Source organism: Alligator mississippiensis, chromosome 10, assembly GCF_030867095.1.
Source record: "Alligator mississippiensis isolate rAllMis1 chromosome 10, rAllMis1, whole genome shotgun sequence".
In the NCBI taxonomy this organism is placed as follows: Eukaryota; Metazoa; Chordata; order Crocodylia; family Alligatoridae; genus Alligator; species Alligator mississippiensis.
This window is the reverse complement of record NC_081833.1, coordinates 44,881,462-44,896,665: the sequence shown is the minus strand read 5'-3', so window position 1 is coordinate 44,896,665 and position 15,204 is coordinate 44,881,462. Positions and strand designations below refer to the sequence as shown.

At 42.9% G+C, this 15,204-nt stretch overlaps 1 long non-coding RNA gene across 1 annotated transcript in view; it reads left to right on the top strand.

Annotated features, from left to right (window-relative positions):
• The window catches only part of LOC106739586 (uncharacterized), a 33,073-nt gene extending 18,366 nt beyond the window's left edge, over nucleotides 1-14,707 (top strand). Inside the window, exon 3 of the long non-coding RNA XR_009455244.1 lies at nucleotides 13,249-14,707. This is a non-coding gene — a long non-coding RNA (uncharacterized LOC106739586). The remainder of the gene's footprint in view (nucleotides 1-13,248) is intronic.
• Nucleotides 14,708-15,204: the final 497 nt, after the last annotated feature.

Sequence of the window (15,204 nt, the reverse complement as noted above, 5' to 3'; positions counted from 1 at the left end):
AAAAGTGTAGATGGTACAAGATGGTAAAAAGTCCCCATAGGTAGGAAATAAACTTCATTTTTGCATAGAGGGAGCTGAAACCCCTCCAAACAAATACTTTATACCCCTCACTTCTCTTTTATTCTTCCCCCCTTTTTATCCCTGCTAATTATCCAAGGAATAAAACCATGAAAACAGCTAGAGTCCAGTTTAATTTGGATATAATATTCTTCTTTTGCTCTCTGCCAGTCTTGCCTTGTTCTATTAAAAATATATACTTTCTACCTCAGAGGTGGCAGCTTTTCTGTGATGGGTGGGCCTGTGGGCCTAGTTTATTGCACATAAAACCTGATCCTCCACTACCTTCCAACTTGGGTTATGTCTATGTAAAGTGGGTATAAAATGCTACCCACATAAGTGCAACTACATCAGTGGTAACTGACCTGGTTATCATCAGTGGAAGCTAATGGTACTCTATACCCCTGATGATCGGGCTCCAGGTATTTTAAACTGGTCACATACACACAAAAATGGAAGCATTGAAAATCAGTAAATGCTTTTGAAATCTTAGGGCATGGTAATATGTAAAGAGAGAGAGAGTTAGCTTTCTTCATCTGAAGTTAAGCAGAAGGCAGGGTAGTGTGGCACCTTACAGACTGAACATTATGTGCTTGATTCCAAAGGATCCCAAAGCACTTTACAACCTTTAAACTATATATAGGCTACTGTATAAATATGTTTTTGCAATGTGGCAACTAATACATAGTAATGCAGTTTTAAGATGTTAGCAAATCAAAATGAACTACAACCTGCTTTGTCTTTAATAAGATTTTACATTGCATTCATCCCCACATGGTAAGAACATGCTTTGTCTCCTAATGAAGATAAGTCCAAAGTTATTAGTACACAAATGGATGGGTTTGTTCTGCATCATTTTTTTTACAACATTTAGGGCTGTGCTTTGCAATTCCACTATGTGAGATGTGCTGTTATGCTTTGGACAATGGGAATACTGAGCAGGATTAGAGAGTTTGTTCCTTAGTGTAAGTTTTATTCTTTATGATAATTTAATTCAAAGATTATTTCTTAGAAAAAGCTTAATGCTAAACTGATTGATTTTTCTTTTAACAGTGCCTTACATGGACTCCCCGCTCACAGCACTTAAGCCTTTCACCTCATGAATTTGTTGGGTGTAGAGGGATAAGGTGGAGTGTACTTTCAATCAAAGATTAGCTGCCTGAATCAGAGACATGAACAGCTTGCATTCTCTGCTTTTGATTTCTACATAGCCTGTTTGTTTTACTTGAGGCTAATTTGCTACACCCCTGTTACCATGGAATTGCTAGGCAGCTACGCCACACCTTTCTGAAACCACCTAATGTTTCCTATGGGAAGCAGCTTTAAGAGCAGTTTCCTGTACTCATAAGGGTAATTGGAGGTAAAAGAAGTAGGAACAACTAGATTCTTAAGATCATGGCTGGCAGGTAATCTGTCAGTGCACATCACCTGTGTTTGTATTATTATTATGTGCTGTTCTGGCTGAATGGGTCACACTGAGATTTTGGCTGGTGTTGAGGTACAAGATTTAATAATGTTTCTTTAGGGAGTATTGGATAACTCTGAGGTCTGTTATGGGGCATTCTTGCCACTTGTTTGCTGTTCCAAATCCAGCTCTTCCATTTGGCTGACTGGTTTGTAGCTAACATCAAATGAATTGGTGGGCTCATTCCAATTGTCTTTGCTCAGGTATCCATGGTGAAAAACTCACTGATTTGCTGGCTGGCTGTTTCGGCAGATAAAGGTTGTTAGCTGTGTTAGTCCAAAGTCAAGCACAAGGCAGGGTTGATCAAGGATTAAAAATATAAAAAATACTCTCTCACTGCTAATAATGGTCCCTCTTGGAAAGGTTCAAGGTATATTTGCAGGACAGTGTGAGAGCCTAAACAGAAGCTCAAGTGCTTGTTACCATTCTTTTGTGATTTAAATTCTTATCTTTATCTAATGCTGAGGTCAGTCCTGAATGATACATATTGCAGTGTGTTTTACCTAGTCAACTTTACAAAGAGCAGCAATTAAAGAAAATGTGTATGCAATGATATAAAATCCAAGCACAGAATTGTTCAGTGGTGAAACTTTAAGCTGTGTAAATATTTCCAAAGCACACACTTTGTATTAGAAAGCTATTCCTATTGGTGAATGATTCTACTAGATGCACAGACTTCCAGTATACCACTCCCTGTGATTCAAAGTGTAAAATCAGGTTTGGCTGCTGAGTTGCTCAAGTGAATGGGCTAATAAAAGACTTTGTATGAAAGGCACCTTCTAAGGTCTATGAATAGTAAAGACACTTCATGATATACAGTTGTTAAGCAGGAGTAAGGTGGAGTAGCTATGAGTAATGGTTTTTCTGTGGGAATGTGTCCAGCATCCCTAACTCATGAGAATGTATTTTATTTTTAGTGAAATAACAAAAATTAAGATTTTTGTTGGCAACTGTTTAGTTGGTCTAATAAAAGATATCACCTCTGCCAAAAGTTCTGCATGCAAAAAATAAGCACATATAAGCTTCCCACAGGATTTTGGTTATGCTTTTAAACTTTGGAATTCTTACAAGGTAACACTTTTTTGCAACATTTAAAATAATATTTGATATCCAGTTTGCCACTCATACTATTTAGCATACACTTAGCAAACACCAGTTACTCAGATTTGCTGGAGAAAGCTGCTTTAAATATAACCCTAAATAATGTTTCTTTCAAAGGGCCAAATGTTGCAACATTGAATGTGGTCATACCAAGCCAAACAATGAAAGGTTTCCTCACATTTAAGGATCACCTGTTAGTGTTACAAAAGCCTCAGGTTATCCACCATCCCCACAGTGCAGCATTGAGTGAAATATGAAAGGGATGGGGATTTGGTCACAGGAGCCATGCAAAATATAGATATACTAGGTGTGTAGATATGAGGTCTGCAGGTGTGTAAAACAGCTGGCAGCACTGTATCATCTACTTTATCTTCTAGTAGCAGCCACACTCGTCCTGTGAAAACAGCCTGGGTGGCTGGGATCGAGGTATCTGCCCCCAAACTCTGCAAAGCTTTTATATAAAGCAACACCTTTTTCTGGGGATTAGGTCTATTTCCCAAAGATCAGATGCAAAAGGATTTACAAAACTACCATGCACGCACAATTGGGGACATACAGCCACTTCTGGGCTGCCTGTCAGACAATACACTATACAGTGGTGGGAGGAGAATTTTTTTTTTGTCTTGAGACACAGGAGAAAATCCCTTTTCTTAGAAAAGCCCTATGGGATCATTAGTGTTTGTGCAAACCAGACAAGATTATGATGTCTCACCTGAAAGAAACCCAGCTACAAAAAAATCCAACCTGCTTCAAAAAAGGGAAGATGAAGGAAGGGTGCCCAGGCCAACTGTTCTGTAAGTCAAACCCAGGGGTTGTATATTTTTGTGATGGGAGCTGCCATTACAGATTTTGTTATAGAGCAGTGGTCTACGAACCATGGGGGTCTATAGTCTATGTCTAAGGGGTCTGCAAAAATTACTATGATCAATCAAAAGTGTGTGAATATTCACAATTCAAAGGCGTCCATACCTCCATTCAAAATCTTTTAGGGGTCTGCAAATGAAAAAAGATTAACAGCCACTGTGGTAGAGGCTTCTTTCCCTTTTCATAGATCATACTTCTGTAGGCAATATTGGTCAGATGATTTAAGACCACTGTCATTTCCTGTGGTTTCACTTGCTATTTTGCATTAAAAAATCAGTACAGTTCCAAATGCTTCACAGTTTTGTTATAATAGAAATAGAGTTAAATATACTTTTAGAAGAGAAAAAAATAAAGAGGAGATGCAAAAAAAATTGGGAACAATTAGAAAACAGGTAGAGAGTTTTTAAGAAAAGATACTGTAGTAGGGCACCTTGGTGCCTGCCACTTTAAGGGCCTTGAGCTGGCTACAGACAAGTCTCCAGGTGAGAGCAGAAAAAACAATCAGGTGGTCACATGACAGCTAGGAGGCTGCCTGATTGGAAGAGGGATTGGTAGCCTGAGCATAAGACCAGGCCCAGGGAACAGGGCCGGCAGTGGCAATGGAGAAGCTGATGGAGTAACTTTTCCTGGCTGGAGGAGTCTGCTCCTGGAACATCCTGGAGGTCAGGGTAGGAACTGTGGGGAAGAAGCAGGTTCCTAGGGACCCAGGGAGGGTCCAGAGCCCTTAGGAGGGGGTTGAAGGCCTGGGGCTGTGGAGAGGCCAGCCTATAGTAAGGGACTGTGTATACACAGGTCCAAGGGAGAGGCCAGGATGGCCTAGTGAGAGAGACAGGGTATATGAAGGCCTAGAGGAGATGCAGGCCAGCCCGAGCAGAAGGGGCTTGATGTTTGTGGGCCTACAGAGGGGCTAGGTAACCACCTCATTAGACCTATTGAGAGTATGGGTGACTGAGGAAAGACCTGAGGAAACCCAAGGAGTTGGGGGACCCTGGAGGGGTCTATGGAGGGACTCGGATGAGCCCAGTGAAGTAAAGGGCTGCTTTGTATAAGATCTGTAGGGAAGCCCAGATCTGTAGGCAAGCCCAGTAGGAGAGGACTGATTTATGGGAGGGCCCAGGGGTGGACCCATATTGAGGAAGAGAGGGAGGGTTATGTTATAAGGTGGAGGTTGGAACTGAGTGCCCAGGAGTGAGCAGCCCAGGAAGAAATTTTAAGGAGCCCAGAGAGAGAGGAGAAAGACTAGGGTAGGTAGGCCTGCAGTGTGTCATAGGTAAGACCTGAAACTGCACCCTGCTGTGGTTGGATGGTGTGGTAGGGCTGCCTGTGGCAGGGCAGTTCCTAGGAAATGCCACACCTGTGCCTCCCCAGTGAAAGGCAAGGATGGGGCACCACAAAGCTTCAACCCTCATTGCCTTGTGGGTACCACATGGTGGGGAGAGGCTAAGGGAGCGCACCCTGACAGAAAAACAACAGGCTTGGGTGGCAGCATGGGGCCAGGAGGGCCCAAAGCCAGTGGGAACAGGCTTGAATAAGAGTAAGGCATAGTGGGAGGCTGAGAGAAGGAGGTCCAGGTACGTCAACAGACACTCAGGCCTCATGTGGGCCATAGACAGAGTTTGAGATGCCTGAGCCCAGAGAAAGTCAGGGGTTGGAATCAGCCCAGTGTGTGGGGCAGTAGGCCTGATGCCTCGTCATAGAGGAGGGCCTGAATTGGGAGGCCTGAAGGTCTGCAAGGGACCAGGACCAAGAGTGAGAGAGGAAGCCCTAAAGTCTGTATGCAGTAGAGCCAAGGGGGCTGAAGGGTCATGCAGAGTGTGTGTGGCCCATGGTGGGACGAGAATGATTGTGACTCAATAAAAGGGGCAGTGTGAGTGAGACCCAGTTATGAGGGCATGTGTTGAAGGCCCAACATAGAGCCAGAGTTTGGCCCTGGAGAGTGCTGAGTGAGTGTCAACTGTTTAGAGGCCCTCTGTGAGGCATGGGGCATGGTAAAGGGAAGGTTGGAGCAGTGTATTTTGCTCTGGGCATCAGGACTTAGAATGGTAAGCCTCCCACTTAGATTAAAATCAAATTTGATGTAATGGCAAAGATGTGGCAGGTGAGGCAGGGCAGACAGGTGGGTGGACCAATGTTGAGCTCAGTGGGGACAGCCCCTGTTACGGATACAGGCAGACTGTCTAAGACAGTAAGTGCTGGATAGGATAGTCCTTTCAAGACTACCTCATTTGGTTTGACCAGTATTGGTCTCGCTAAGTACAACAATATCAAATCAAGCAAGTTCTCTGGCCACTGATACTGTCCTTTGCTCTTCAGTCACTGTTAAGGTTGTCTATCAGGGTGCAAATGTTCTAGGTTGCAAACTTTATTTCTTGATTTGGACCACAGATAGTGATCCCACTGGATGTGGTTTTCTAGTCAGATGAAATAAGACAGAATAGGAAATGTTTTCTGCTTTGTGGAGAGGAAACCATATCCTGATGGCAAGGAAAACCTAGATGACTGGATGTTTCTGTTCCACTGCAGCTTTCAGCTGCCTTTGCAGCCATTAAGAAGTATTACTTCTTCATCTGTCTGCTGTACCGTTGAGGACTTCTGTTTTGTTTTTGGATCACTATTACTCTAGAAACCTTGCTCTTGACCTTGCCACCATGGGTGACCCTACCAGGAGAGTGAAACTCCAGTTGACATTGCTCTCAAGTCATTGGTAACATACCAGCCCCTCCACCTTGTCAAGGTTGCAGCCCTTATGAGGGATCATGCATAGCAGATAGTCAAAGGTAGATGACATGATGCTGCCAGTACCACTCTGTTCTGCACTACTGGCCAGATAAACTAGTGTGCCTTAACCACGCTATCCCAGTGGGCCAGCAAGGCTTAGGATCAACCTGCCCTCTAATTAAAAGCAGGACACTTAGTCTGTTAAACAGATCATTTTCTTTATATAAAGAAAATGTAAGTTGATTTAAAATATATTTAGAGAATTAATATATATATATATATATAGGGCACACATGTCACTGTGTTGACATTGTTCCTGTGCTGTGATTTAGTACTTCCTTTTGGAAGTACTAAATCACGGCAAAGTAACAGCTCATACTGTGCTGTATGTGGTGCATGGTTATTTTTAGCTGCTACTTTGCCGTAGTGGCACGCTATAGCAGGGGACTGCATCATGACAGTGAAGTAGCTGCTGGCCATGTGTAGATCCCCATGGATGCTATGTTGCTGTAGTGCATTGATCTGGTGACATAGTATCGTGTGTAGACATGCTCATAGAAAGTTGATTCAAATACTGAAGCATCTTCCTGCCCAGGGCAAGAGTTGGATTTGAAGATTGAGATCCCTTCCAATCCTAACATCTATGAATGTGGTATCAGTAGTGGAGACTTGAAGGACAAATTGGTGGGTTCTAGTATAAACATTTTTACGATGGGGCACTTAGCTTCTACTCATCTGCGTTACCTCTCAAGTCCCTGAAAACAGAAAGTATGTCAGGTTAGAAGCTGCCCAGGATAGTTAAAGATTTTACAAAGATCACAAGGTTCCCACAGTAGGAATGTAAATGGTTCAAACAAGCAGAAAAGAGATGCCACAGGGAAAATGATGATTAAGACTCAAAACCAAAAAAAGAGGATCTTACAGTCACTTCTAATGGGGCAAATCATTCCTTTCGTAACACCATTACAGTTGAAATTTTCACGTTGGGTTTGATTTTTGGCTTCTCGTTAACTTCCCAACTCCTTCTCTACCGATTGTAGTCAGGGACCTGTTCTCCAAGGCAAATACTTCATCTTCATAAAACGATTACATTACCATCCATTACAGTGCTCAGGGGCCTAAGAGCAAATTTTAAGACCATGTTTATGGCCTATAAAGCCCTAAATGGCATAGCTTTGGACTATCTGAAAAATTGTTTCTCACTCTGTGCTAGACTGCCTCATACACAGTCAACCACAGTGCCTGGCTCAGGTTCTTTCATTACAAGGGGGAAGGCTGCCTCTGAAATGTGATACCCTCCTTGCTCTAAAATTGATAATATGCAAAAGATGCGTGTCTGACAGGACTTGTGGAAGGGGCTGAGGACATGCTTCCCAAACTGATAAAGGGGAAGAGAGGCTTCTCTGCATACACCTTAGTTCATCTTGAAAGTGTTACTTTAATGATTTTGGGATTTTATTGTGTTAAGGCACTTGGACTTTCAGATAGACATCTTTTTAATTCTTTGAAAAAAGATAATATTATTTCTATTTATGCAGTAGCTATGCTAGGTCTTCTAAAACCTAGATCCTTTCTTCCACTGAAAAGAAATTACACAGAAGACTGCATGCTGTTCACTGTTCCTTTTCTGCATTTTCTTCTGTCTGTTCTTGACAGCAGAATCATAGAAAATTAGGGTTGGAAGGGAGCCCATGAGGTTATCTAGTCCAACCCCCTGCTCAAAGCAGGACCACCCCATCTAGATCATCCCAGCTAAGGCGTTGTTTAGTTGGGTCGTAAAAACCTCTAAGGATGCTGATTCCCTTGCTAAAGTTGAGACCATTACTCTTTGTTCTGTTGTTTGCCACCACTGAGAACAGTCCAATTCCATCCTCTTTGGAACCACCCTTCAGGTAGTTGAAGGCTGCTATTAAATCCCCTCTCAGTCTTCTGTTCTGAAGACTAAATAAAATAATTTCCACCAGCATCTCTTTATATGTCATGTGTCTCAGCCCCCTAACCCAGGGGTGGGCAATAATTTTGGGTGGAGAGCCACTTACTGAGTTTTGGCAAGCCATCAAAGGCTGAATGACAGGCAGCCAGGGCAGATCAATATTAATTTTCTACATTTTTTAGGGGCCCCGTGGGCCAGATAGAATGGCCTGGTGGGCTGCATCTGGCCCACCCCTGTCCTAACCAGGGTTTTTTTGCCCTTCACTGCACTTCTTCAATTTGTCCTTTCTGTGGGGGGGGGGGGAACTGGACACAGTTCTCCAGATGTGGCCTCCTCAGTGCTGAATAGAGGGAAGAATCATTTCCCTTGATCTGCTGGCAACATTTTCTACTAATACAGCCCAGTATGCCATTAGTCTTCTTGGCAACAAAGTCACACTGCTGTTCCTTTCTGCAGAGCTGCAGCTTAGTCGGTGGTATCTAACCGGTACTGGTGCATGGGATTGTTCTGTCCTAAGTGCTGGACTTTGCACTTGTCCTTATTGAATCTCATGAGATTTCTTTTGGTCCAATCCTCCAATTTGTCTAGGTCTCTCTGAATTCTAGGCCTACTCCCCAGAGCTTGGTATCTACCATCTGTAAACTTGCTGAGGGTTTGCTCCATCCCATCTTCCAGGTTGTTGATGAAGATTTTTCCAAGTCATTGATGAAGATGAAGTAAGTGCATACCTCAGGTTATTAATAATAATTAACTTTCCATCTCATCCTGAAGTCCTCAAAACTTTTTAAACTTTGTGATCTTTACTGAAGGGCAGAATTCTCCTAAGTCAAATACTGTCACCTAACATTGCAACACAAAACTATATACCAGGTTAGGAGCAGACATGGAAGAATGTTATTAACAATTCACACTGAGGGGAAGAGGGCTTTGAGTAAGCAGGATATATTTTCTGATAGTAGCAGAATGCCATGGTCCTCCTGTGGGAAATGAATTGGGACTCTAATGAGCAAGAATTCTATATTTTATCCAAGATATGGTCTCCACCAGCAGCAGCACAATGCCTCTTACCAATAGTGAGCAGCCACTAGCTAACTGATAAGTCCGATGGAAGGTACCATCTAGTGCATCTGCTTCCACACCTGTATCATCAAGGATTCTCTGCCATCCCACTCATCTGTGAGATGAGAGTAGAGCACAGGCCCAAGTAAAACAACAGTGGATTGTATTACCAGCTGCACCTTGCCTGCTCTTATCTTTTCTGAAGGTCACAGACAATTGGAAACACTGGAGTTAAATGTTTGATTTTATTTATTTGTTTATTTATTTTTAATGAGTCTCTCTCAGTGATTACATAAGATTTGGCACCTTTTTTTCAGTTTTCTCCCTTTTATTTCATTCTTAATCTCTTATGGGAAAACACAGTCTAACATCATTCTCTAGTTAAATATTTTTAGATTCTCTTTTTTTTCCTGAGGAAGTCTATCAGAGTAAGAGTTCCTTAAAGAAAATACAAGAGGAATGTTCAGATGGCAGTAAGTGTTGCACTTCATAAATCCTACAAGCTGTAGAAGAAGAGACATTTCCACTTATAAATCCATATGGTTATATATAAAATAATGACGTGGAAGCAAATATGAGGCATTCATGTACATGAAGGATGATAGATTGAGAGTATGGATATTCCAAAGGAGAATTCATGTGTATTCTCTCTCCTCTCTGTCTTTTCAGTAGTCAGTTGTTTAAAACTAGCCCAATACTATTTGGTATGTCTTTTAACACAGAGCGGGAACCTGTACAGTAAATGTCTGATTACATGGTCAAATGTCTCTGTGCTGCTATCTATACATGGTATTTTTCCTGGTTTCAAATTTTTATACAAAATGTGAATGAGAACTTGGGGCTCTCTTATGCTTTGGGTTCTGGGATCAGTAACTGACAAATTTGAAGCCCCTAAAACCATTTAGCAGTAGGACATGTTTTCTTAAAGAAATATTCCATGTACTTGGATAGCTACTTGCTCAGCTAGTTTTTCATCACTCTAATTACTTCAAAACCTGGCTTCTTTAGTATGGGGTACATGTATCTCATCCCCTAAGAAAAGCAGCTAAAATTGAAGTCAAGTGTTGCATTGCTTTTTCCAGTTTTATTTTCATGAGTTTAATACATTTATGGTAGGCATCTTTGCAGTTCAGTTGCAGGTATTTTTTAGTATCTATTTTGCCTTATGTCACCCTATAATTAAGGAAAATGGACAGCATTAACTTATCTTTGAGATTTAGGGTGTGTTTGAATCTAGTGGTGTGTCTACACATGTACTTTGATGGGCAGTAGCTTATTTTAGTGTACATTAAATTGTCACACAAAAAAACCTGCAATGATGCTAATGTGCAGTAAAATAGGCTACTATGCATTAAGCATCACTTAAAAATTGTGCACATTCATTACTGCACATTAAGGCAGCCTAATGCGCATTTGTTTAGTACAGGCTTGTCCAACATGCGGGCCGCCATTTGGCCCACCAAGGCATTTTCTGTGGCCCATGGTGCTGCAATGGGAAATGAAAGTAAACACAGTTTACTTTTGTTCCCAACCTTTGTCCCTCCCCCATGCCCTCAGCAGCTTCCTAATGGCTGCTGAAGGGCTGGAGAAGGGACAAGTTTCCCACACACACTGCGTCAGCGTGGTGCGGCCTGGCCGGGTCCCTTGTGGGGCTGGACCCCTCCCCGGCCGGGGGCGGTGCTGGCTGTGGCTGCTGAGCGGCTCTGCCCGCCCACCCTGAGGAGCTGGTGCCTGCCCGGGTGGCTACAGCTGGTGCCGTGGGCTCGGGGCAGGCGCAGGACAGAGCCTTCACCTGAGAACTTTGCTGCCGGGTGGCAGAGGAGCAGCTCCACTTGCGGGCCCAGGACACATCAGTCGCTGACGGGGAGGATGCACATCCGGGAGTGCCCGTGCTCCTGCCTCTGCCTCCCTGCCCTGACATGAGCCTGTGCCCATGCCCATGCCCTGCTCTGCTGGAGCGGCCCCGCATGGGAAACCAAATAGCAGCTGCTGGCACTGCCAGCCTGTGCCTGCCTCCTCACCTGCCTGCTTCAAGCCAGCCCCACTGCCCTGCCCTGCCCCACAGCAAGGCGGCGCCTGCTCCCCCGGCCAGTCTCCCCCGGGTGCTGCGGCTCTCCGGGCCTGTCCACCCGCATGTGAGGCCCCGTGCCCCAAGGGGGCCGCTTCTCATGTGCTGCTGGGGACAGGAGGCGGCATAGGCACACATGCCACTGGGGCAGTGAGGTGGGCAGCAACAGAGTGGAGGGCGCCTTTCCCACACATCCCAGGGAGGCTGTGGCCGGGAGGACAAGGAGGAGCCTGGACTGAGGCTCCCACGCGTGGCAGCAGCTTTCCCTGTCCTGCTCCGCTCCGTGCCCGGCTGCAGCTGTGGCCAGGCCCGGCTAAGTCGCAAGTGTTTCTCGCAGCTTCTTGGATGCACTGAGGAGCCCCCGCTCCCTTCTCCCTCCCCTCCTGCCTGCCCCTTGCAAGGCAGTGAGCGGCGGAGGCTGCAAAGTGCCACGCAGGTGTCTCCCACCGAGACACATCCCTCCACCTTTGATTAGTTTCCACTCTGGCTGATATCTTTTCCACATTTGATCTGTCGACTTGAATTATGCTTCTTTCATTATGTGACAGTGTTTATTTTAGTCAAGTGTTTGTATTATTTCATTGTTGCTTTTATATTGTTTTTATTTTGGATTTTAAACCACATTTCCAGGCCCATTTCATTGCCACTTCCTGCAACTTCATTGGTGTCAAAGGTCACGTGACATTACTTCCTGATATGATACCGCTTCCTGTGAGGCCTCTGAATATGGCTCGCCAGCCCGCTGGGTGATAAAAAGTTTGTGATCCGGCCCCACATTTGAAAAGGTTGCACACCCCTGGTTTAGTACCTCACATTGGGGATACTAAATGTAACATGTGTTAGGAAAAGCCTTAATGCATATGTAGACACAGCCTAAGAAGATTTAAAGAGATACCAAACAGAAGGTTCATAAAGGCTCCTGTGAAATAGAGCTGCTGAATTTTGCAGTGGTTAACATACCACTCAGAAAATTATTATTCAGATTGCATTTTTGTACATTTTAAACATAAATAGTTGATTATGCACATGGAATTAAGAGCATGTTTAATAAATCAGGATCTAAGTACTTTGGGCAGCTTCAGTGACTTGCAGTCTCATCTATTATGTATCTTAGTGTCCTCCAGTGATCACATTTGAAAAGTCCACCTTTTTCCTGCTTCTTCTGCTCTAGTGAAAGCTAGTGTAAATATTGAGTAAGAATGCCATGAGGCTGACAGTTGACACCAAGACAGATCTCATGCAAGTGACCCAGCTAAAGCATTATGGCATGTTTTTAAATGAAGTGGCTACAAACCCAGTGCCAGGACTGGTTTAAAGAGATATCAGTTATTCATTCCACAGACACGTGACACACAAACAAACAAAGCAACTACATGAGATTAAACAGGAAGTAGCCAATTTATCATTAACAAATGGTTATGTATTCATTTAATATTTTATTCTTATTCTAAATAGCAACAATAAATATTTAAACCAATTGATAGTCTGTTGATAAATCTGAATGTTTATGTATATTTATTCTTAAGAGTTTTATATCTTCAAAATTCTTTGCAGGCACTAATGGGGGAGGTATATGGCAACAGTTAATTGGCAGGAAGCCTGAATCATGCAACCCATGCTAAAGAAAATGTCTTTACCCATAGAATTAGTCTTATTAGAACCAGTGGCACTAACTGTGCGTGTGTACAATTTCCAATATTATACACTTGGACTGCCAAATGGAAACAAATGAGCTGAGTAAGAATGTAACTATGATTTACCTGGAAACAGACAATCACTTCTGTAGCTCTGGAGAGAGGACAGTCCTTTGTAACTGGACTAGAAGCTGACTCAATATATTTATTAAACTGCCCCTTTAAACTGAACAGTAGTCTTTCCCTTGTGTGCAGATAGAGGGAGAATTGAGCTCCCAACCACTTGCTTTTCTGAGCTGTTGGATCAATATTACTAAACTGGTAACATTTTTATATTTCTCCTCTTCAGTAGAGCACTTTCCTGAGATTCGGGATTCTTGCTTCAAAGAATATTTAATTATGATACCAACTGGAAGAACTCCAACATCCGAGAGAGAGCATGCATCAACCTGCAGCCAGCCAGCCTGGTAGTCAGGGCACTCTCTGCAGATACTGTTAGGCCCCTGGGCTGAGTCAGTCAAAGCTCTACTCCAACATCTGTGGTGAATGGACTGACAACAGGCCTGTTTAAGGAGGAACATCTCACTTGCATTTTCATCAGCCTTTTGACATAGTGTGACATGTCATAATTGGCATGATCACCACTGGCATGTCATGAAATATGTAATAAAAGAGTTAAATTAAAACAATGTAAATTATATTTGAAATTTTCTGAAATAAAATTTGTTTTGAAAATTGTTTCATGGGAAAATCCATCAAAATTCATATTAATTAATGAAAATAACAGTTGATAGAACTGCATTTTCTGATGGAGAACTGTTTTGACAAATCTTAACAAATTTCCCAAACTACTAATTATAGTAGTACAAAATCTGTGTGTAGACAAGCCTTTCCACACTGAGTTTTAAAGTGCAGGTCTAAAGTATTGCAATAAATAAATAACATGACTGCTGTGACTGTCTAATAGCCAGCGTATTCATTCAAGAAAGTCCCTGTTTCTTCAATCTGCTGAAACAGTATCACTCAGGAATACATTCCTTACGCCCAGCTTTGTTCTCACCATTGCCATTTTTACCAGCAAAAACAGCCGCAGGCCATCAAGTTTTCCCCATCAATTATTAATGTCAGGAAATGGCATCCTTTTCCATTGTTATTACTTAAATAATGTAACATGAACACCCTACATGGATCAGTGCTGTGTTGCTGGTAGGATTATGATTCTAGCTCACTTGATATCTCAACAGCCTGATAGTAAGAATATAAGCCTGGAAGTTCAGGACTCAGGTGTCCAGTAAAGACACTAACTAAAACTTGGGGAAAATTCTTCTTTTGGTTATATTCCTGTATCTCCACTCAAATCAGTAATGAGACAGCATAGTTATACTAATCATTTTCATTACTTTTCTTCCTGCTAGAATTTTGGTTGTTTCTAATTTTTTAATTTTGTCTAACACAGATGTTTTAAAGCTCTTGTCACGATAGTATCTTGATATTGTATAGGGTTTAAAAAAAATCAGAATTGTTCAGGAAGGTAAGTCATTTACCTGTCCCATAATAGGATAAATTCTGGGCTGCACGATGTCTGATTTTCTTGCTGTCTGGGGAATATTTTGATGTGATCTTTAACCAGATCTGAAGGTTGGACTCTAAATTATCAATTTTGGAAATATGTTCCTAAGCCCAGGTCTTCCTCTGTGTTATTCTCTTGCCTGCTTCTCATTTGAAACTGTATCTGAACTTTGATTAAATATGATTCACTTCTATTCAGTATTTCATTCCAGCTACAGAATAAATGACAGTTAATTTTGGTTCGTCTAAGATGGATTGTTTCCATAAACTTCCCCAGGTTGTTAATTCCTTAAACTTCAGGAATTTGGGCTGTAGCACAATCCTTGCACAGCTTTCATTATTTCCTGTACTAAGCACTTGTGTAAAGCAGTAAAAAAGGTGCAGATGCCTAAGAGACACTGTACATTTGTACACATTATATTAATGTGACACAATAAACTCCAGCACAGTTTACACCGTAGTATGGCTCCTGGGTGCAGCATTTACATGTGTGCCTGGGAATGCAGCACGTTGAGCCAGGGCAACTTGGCCTCAGATGGCAGGAGGTCTGGGGGTCAGCCTGCCAGCCTGAAGCTGCTCTCCCCCTGGCTCAATGTGCAGCTGGGGCATGAGGGTGCTACAGTGGGGGTTAGCTGGCAGGCAGCCCCACATGGTAGCACCCTCATGCCCCAGCCAGCCCCAGTCACCTTCTACATGTGTGTAAATAACTCTGCCATAGAATAGGACTTGTGTTGGG